At 43.1% G+C, this 6,485-nt stretch overlaps 1 pseudogene; it reads left to right on the top strand.

Annotated features, from left to right (window-relative positions):
• LOC139383800 (prospero homeobox protein 1-like) overlaps positions 1–5,878 on the top strand; it is a 96,342-nt pseudogene extending 90,464 nt beyond the window's left edge.
• Positions 5,879–6,485: the final 607 nt, after the last annotated feature.

Consider the following 6,485-nt stretch of genomic DNA (forward strand, 5'->3'; position numbering starts at 1 on the left):
TCTGGCGATCGACTAGAAATGTCTGGCGATCGACTAGAAATGTCTGCCGATCAACTAGAAATGTCTTGAAGATCAACTAGAAATGCCTTGGAGATAGACTAGAAATGTCTTGGAGTTCGACTAGAAATGTCTTGGAGTTCGACTAGAAATGTCTGGCAATCGACTAGAAATGTCTTGGAGATTGACTAGTTGGAAGAATAGATGTTCTTTCAAAGTTGGCAGACACACACACACACACACACACACACACACACACACACAGAGGAAGTGTTTGGCTCTGCTTAATGTCTGACAGAGTGAGTCAGACGTTCTGGAGGGAAAGCTTCTGCATGTATTCTATCAGCTAGCAAGAGGCACTTAAAGTTCATGGGTGACACACACACACACACACACACACACACACACACACACACACACACACACACACACAGAGAAGAGGGTTTGTAGGGCTTGGCCTAGGGGGTATGGAGAGGGGTGGCATTTCGGGGAGCTTAAAGAGGAGGGTCTCATTTTTCCTTTATTCTACAATTCAAAGGAGCACACACGCTCACACACACAAACACACACACGCCTCGAGGCTACGGAAGGTTCACACACTCACGTTTCAGGAATGTCACGTTTCAGGAATGTCACGTTTCAGGACTGTCACGTTTCCTATGTGATTAGTTCCCACCCTGTTAGAGAAAACTCTCCATATTCCTCTTCTCTAACTCTTTACCTTCTCTCTTTTACTGATGAAAAGACCGGTCACTGTTTCCTCTGCGATGGAGGGGCTTGTGTGTGTGTGTGTGTGTGTGTCTGTGTGTGCATAAGTGTGTGTTTTAAAGTGTTCTAGGTGTGTGTGAGTGTCTGTGATCAATATCTCTCTAGCCCAGAGAACAATCAATTAAACACACATGTTGTGTCTACTTGAACACTGGGGAGCTCTCCCATTTTATGTATTTCTCTAACTCCTACCATCCCCCCTCGCTTTCACCCTCTCTCCTCTCTCTCTCCTTCCCTCCTATCATCCCCCCTCGCTTTCACCCTCTCTCCTCTCTCTCTCCTTCCCTCCTATCATCCCCCTCGCTTTCACTCTCTCACTTTCACTCTCTCTCTCTAACCCTTACCTCCTATCATTCTCTCTCTCTCTCTCCTTCCCTCCTATCATTCTCTCTCTCTCTCTCTCTCTCTCTACTACAACGCTCTGGGTAATGAACCACTCTTCTGAGATGAGGTTATGTTTAAAGACTACACAATCTCCATTTCTATCCTCCCTTTCTCCTCCCCACTTCTATCCTCCCCTGCCTCCCCTCCACTTCTCTCCTCCCCTGCCTCCCCTCCACTTCTATCCTCCACTGCCTCCCCTCCACTTCTATCCTCCCCTGCCTCCCCTCCACTTCTATCCTCCCCTGCCTCCCCTCCACTTCTATCCTCCCCTGCCTCCCCTCCACTTCTATCCTCCCTTTCTCCCCTCCTCTCCCATCCTTTCTTCCCTCTCTTTACTTCCTCTCCCTTTCCTCTCTTCCCCCTCTTCTCTTCTCCTCTCTTCCTCAGAGTAGAGAAAGGTAGTGATTATGTTAACTTATAGAGCAAGTTATCAGTGGGTCTGACAGATAGCTATAATTACACTAAACTGGGATGGCAGGTGTCTTTGTCTATGACAGAGGGTGAACGGCATTGAGATTGGCAGCAGTGTGTGTGTGTGTGTGTCTTTAGAGAGTGTGTGTGTGTGTCTTTAGAGAGTTTGTGTGTGTGTGTGTGTGTCTTTAGAGAGTGTGTGTGTTTGTGTGTGTGTGTGTCTTTAGAGAGTGTGTGTGTTTGTGTGTGTGTGTGTCTTTAGAGAGTGTGTGTGTTTGTGTGTGTGTGTGTCTTTAGAAAGTGTGTGTGTTTGTGTGTGTGAGTGCATTCAAGCATTCTCGAGGATAAGATGAAGGCAATGTCTTTGTTACTGAGACTGATTGGAGTCACGCGGACTGTGTGTGTGTGTGTGTGTGTGTTGAGACAATAGCCAGGGTCATCAGACCGTGAGGCAGCCCCTCATATCACATGACGAACTGAAGGACACGTCTTTGTTACTGAGACTCTGTCAGAGACAGCTGTTCTGCACACACACACACACACACACACACACACACACACACACACACACACACACACACACACACACACACACACACAGTCACCTTAGGAGCCAGTGAGATAACTGGACACTGGGTACGAGAGGGATTGCCCAAAGGAAGTTTGATTTGAGGAAGAAAGAATGATGTGTGTGTGTCCGGGGGTTGGGGGTCATTCACTTGAGTACACAGAGAAAGAGAGAGAGAGGGGGAGAGAGAGAGAGAGAGAGGGAGAGAGATAGAGAGGGAGAGAGAGAGAGAGACAGAGAGAGAGACAAAGAGAGAGAGAGGCGTCGAAGCCTGAGTAATTTTAAGAAGCGCTATAGATGGAAGGAATGTAATGTGGAAACCAACCAAAAAACAATTAGGCAACAACAAATTCAATCCCTTTTAGACAACTTCCAGGACAAAACGTTCCGCTGTAATAGTGAAGGTGTCAACTTGGCAGTAGAAAATCTTAACAGTATATTTGACCTCTCAGCTTCCCTATCAAATCTAAAAATGTCAAACAGAAAACCGAAGAAAATTAACAACAATGACAAACGTTTTGATGAAGAATGCAAAAACCTAAGAAAGAAATTGAGAAACCTGTCCAACCAAAAACATAGAGACCCAGAAAACCTGAGTCTACGCCTTCACTATGGTGAATCACTAAAACAATACAGAAATACACTACGGAAAAAGAAGGAACAGCATGTCAGAAATCAGCTCAATGTAATTGAAGAATCCATAGATTCTAACCACTTGAAAACAATAAACAAACAACAACACAAAGAATTATCTATCCAAAATGGAGATGTGTGGGTAAACCACTTCTCCAATCTTTTTGGCTCTAAAACAAGGAATAAACAGCGAAAACATATACATGATCAAATACAAATCTTAGAATCAACTATTAAAGACTACCAGAACCCACTGGATTCCAGAACACACTGGATTCCAGAACCCACTGGATTCTCCAATTACCTTGAATGAACTACAGGACAAAATACAAACCCTCCAACCCAAAAAGGCCTGTGGTGTTGATGGTATCCTCAATGAAATGATCAAATATACAGACAACAAATTCCAATGGGCTATACTAAACCTCTTTAACATCATCCTTAGCTCTGGCATCTTCCTCAATGTTTGGAACCAAGGACTGATCACCCCAATCCACAAAAAGACAAATTTGACCCCAATAACTACCGTGGGATATGCGTCAAAAGCAATCTTGGGAAAATCCTCTGCATTATCATTAACAGCAGACTCGTAACTTCCACAAAACTGTGAACGATCTGAGAGTCAAGGCAAGAAGGGCCTTCTACGCCATCAAAAGGAACATCAAATTAAACACCCAAATGTTTTGACCCAAACTTAAGGAAAGCTTTGACTATGTACAGACTCAGTGAGCATAGCCTTGCTATTGAGAAAGGCCGCCGTAGACAGACATGGCTCTCAAGAGAAGACAGGCTATGTGCTCACTGCCCACAAAATGAGGTGGAAACTGAACTGAACTGCACTTCCTAACCTCCTGCCCAATGCATGACCATATTAGAGAGACATATTTCCCTCAGATTACACAGATCCACAAAGAATTCGATAACAAATCCAATTTTGAAAAACTCCCATATCTACTGGGTGAAATTCCACAGTGTGCCATCACAGCAGCAAGATTTGTGACCTGTTGCCACGAGAAAAGGGCAACCAGTGAAGAACAAACACCATTGTAAATACAACCCATATTTATGCTTATTTATTTTATCTTGTGTCCTTTAAACATTTGTACATTGTTAAATCACTGTATATATATATAATATGACATTTGTATTGTCTTTATTGTTTTGAATCTTCTGTATGTGTAATGTTTACTGTTCATTTTTATTGTTTATTTCACTTTAGTTTATGATCTATTTCATTTGCTTTGACAATGTAAACATGTGTTTCACCTGCAAATTAAGCCATTTGAATTCAATTGAGAGAGAGAGAGAGAGAGAGACAGAGAGAGAGAGACAGAGAGACAGAGAGAGAGAGAGGGAGAGAGAGAGAGAGACAGAGAGAGAGAGAGAGAGAGAGAGAGAGAGATAATTATTCTTGTCACAAACCCTTTTGTCTCTGTCTGCTGGCTGGAGGCTTTAATTGTTGGTTACCTCTCATCTTATTGTGGTGACACTCAGCTGTTGGTCTTCACACACACACACACACACACACACACACACACACAGTCTGTTGTAGGCTATTGTAAAGATTAATCCATTATGGGCGGCCTAGTTGACCACTAAACACTGGAATACAGCTATCATAGGCTTAACACACACACAGAGAGATCTGTCTTGTCCATCCTAAATCAGGCCTGTAAAGAGGTCCAAATTACAGATGGCTCTATCTGTCTCCCTTTGTCTGCCTGCCCAACTATCTGTCTGCGTGTCTGCGCGTGTGCGTGTGTGTGGACATGAAGTCCCCACAAGAATGGTAAACAAACAAAAATTTGACCAACAAGGGGACATTTTGTTTGTCCCCACAAGGTCAAATGCTATTTCTAGGGAGTTTTGGGTTAAGGTTAAAATTAGAGTTAGAGTTACATTAAGGGATAGGAGCTAGGGTTAGGTTTAGGAGTTAGGGTTAGGCTTAGAAGCTAGGGTTAGGAGCTAGGGTTAGGTTTAGGAGCTAGGGTTAGGTTTAGGAGCTAGGGTTAGGTTTAGGGGCTAGGGTTAGGCTTAGAAGCTAGGGTTAGGAGCTAGGGTTAGATTTAGGTGATAGGGTTAGGAGCTAGGGTTAGGCTTAGGAGCGAGGGTTAGGAGCTAGGGTTAGGTTTAGGGGCTATGGTTAGGGTTAGGAGCTAGGGTTATGTTTAGAGTTATGGTTAGGAGCTAGGGTTAGGTATAGGCTTAGGAGCTAGGGTTAGGTTTAAGCTTAGGAGCTAGGGTTAGGGTTAGGAGCTAGGGTTAGGGTTAGGAGCTAGGGTTATGTTTAGAGTTATGGTTAGGAGCTAGGGTTAGGTATAGGATTAGGAGCTAGGGTTAGGTTTAAGCTTAGGAGCTAGGGTTAGGGTTAAGAGCTAGGGTTAGGGTTAAGAGCTTGCATTATGTTTAGAGTTATGGTTAGGAGCTAGGGTTAGGGTTAGGCTTAGGAGCTAGGGTTAGGGTTAGAGTTAGAGTTAGGAGCTTGGGTTATGTATAGAGTTAGAGTTAAGAGCTAGGGTTAGGGTTAGGAGCTAGGGTTATGTATAGAGTTAGAGTTAGGAGCTAGGGTTATGTATAGAGTTAGAGTTAGGAGCTAGGGTTATGTATAGAGTTAGAGTTAGGAGCTAGGGTTAGGGTTAGGAGCTAGGGTTAGGGTTAGGAGCTAGGGTTAGGTATAGGGTTAGGAAAATATGATTTTGAATGGGACTGAATCGTGTGTACCCACAAGGTTAGCTGTACAAGTATGTGTGTGTGTGTGTGTGTGTGTGTGTGTGTGTGTGTGTGTGTGCGTGTGTAACCTGATGCCAAGTATGTGTGTGTGTGTGTGTGTGTGTGTGTGTGTGTGTGTGTGTGTGTGTGTGTGTGCGTGTGTCTAGTGATGTCATTCTCTCTATGTCTCTCTCTCAGGTTCCAGAGCGGTTCCTGGAAGTGTCCCAGCTGACGCTGAGGGAGTTTTTCAACGCCATCGTAGCAGGGAAGGACGTGGACCCATCCTGGAAGAAGGCCATCTACAAGGTGATCTGTAAACTAGACAGTGAAGTCCCCGAGGTCTTCAAATCACCCAACTGTCTGCAGGAGCTACTGAACGAATGAACGTGGCGTTTCGGGACAAAAACATCGAGTCCACACTCAAAAAAAAGAAAAAGAAAGAAAAAAAAGTTTTGTTTTAAAAAACTGTATAGATTTTCAGTTTTTTGTACAATTCTGTCTACTGCCGTTTTTGTAAAAATGTTACACTTTGACCTATTGTTTTGAGTGGTGACCAGTTTTTTTTTTTCTTCGTCTGTGGCCAACAAAACAACGAGAGGAATGGTTTTCTGCTGAAGAATTACAGACAACTATATCTCTGGATGAATGGAGTTGAAAGTGACATTGATGTTGGGGATGTTTCATCAGAAAACAAGTTCTGTCACATACAGTACATCTCACTGTACTTACAGACAAATGTCCATACTCAACAACAACAACAAAATGTCCATACTCAACAACAACAACAAAATGTCCATACTCAACAACAACAACAAAATGTCCATACTCAACAACAACAACAAAATGTCCATACTCAACAACAACAACAAAATGTCCATACTCAACAACAACAACAAAATGTCCATACTCAACAACAACAACAAAATGTCCATACTCAACAACAACAACAAAATGTCCATACTCAACAACAACAACAAAAACAACAACATTGTTTTAAAAAGAGCTGTAAAAAAAA

Source organism: Oncorhynchus clarkii, chromosome 25 (assembly GCF_045791955.1).
Source record: "Oncorhynchus clarkii lewisi isolate Uvic-CL-2024 chromosome 25, UVic_Ocla_1.0, whole genome shotgun sequence".
Lineage (NCBI taxonomy): Eukaryota > Metazoa > Chordata > Actinopteri > Salmoniformes > Salmonidae > Oncorhynchus > Oncorhynchus clarkii.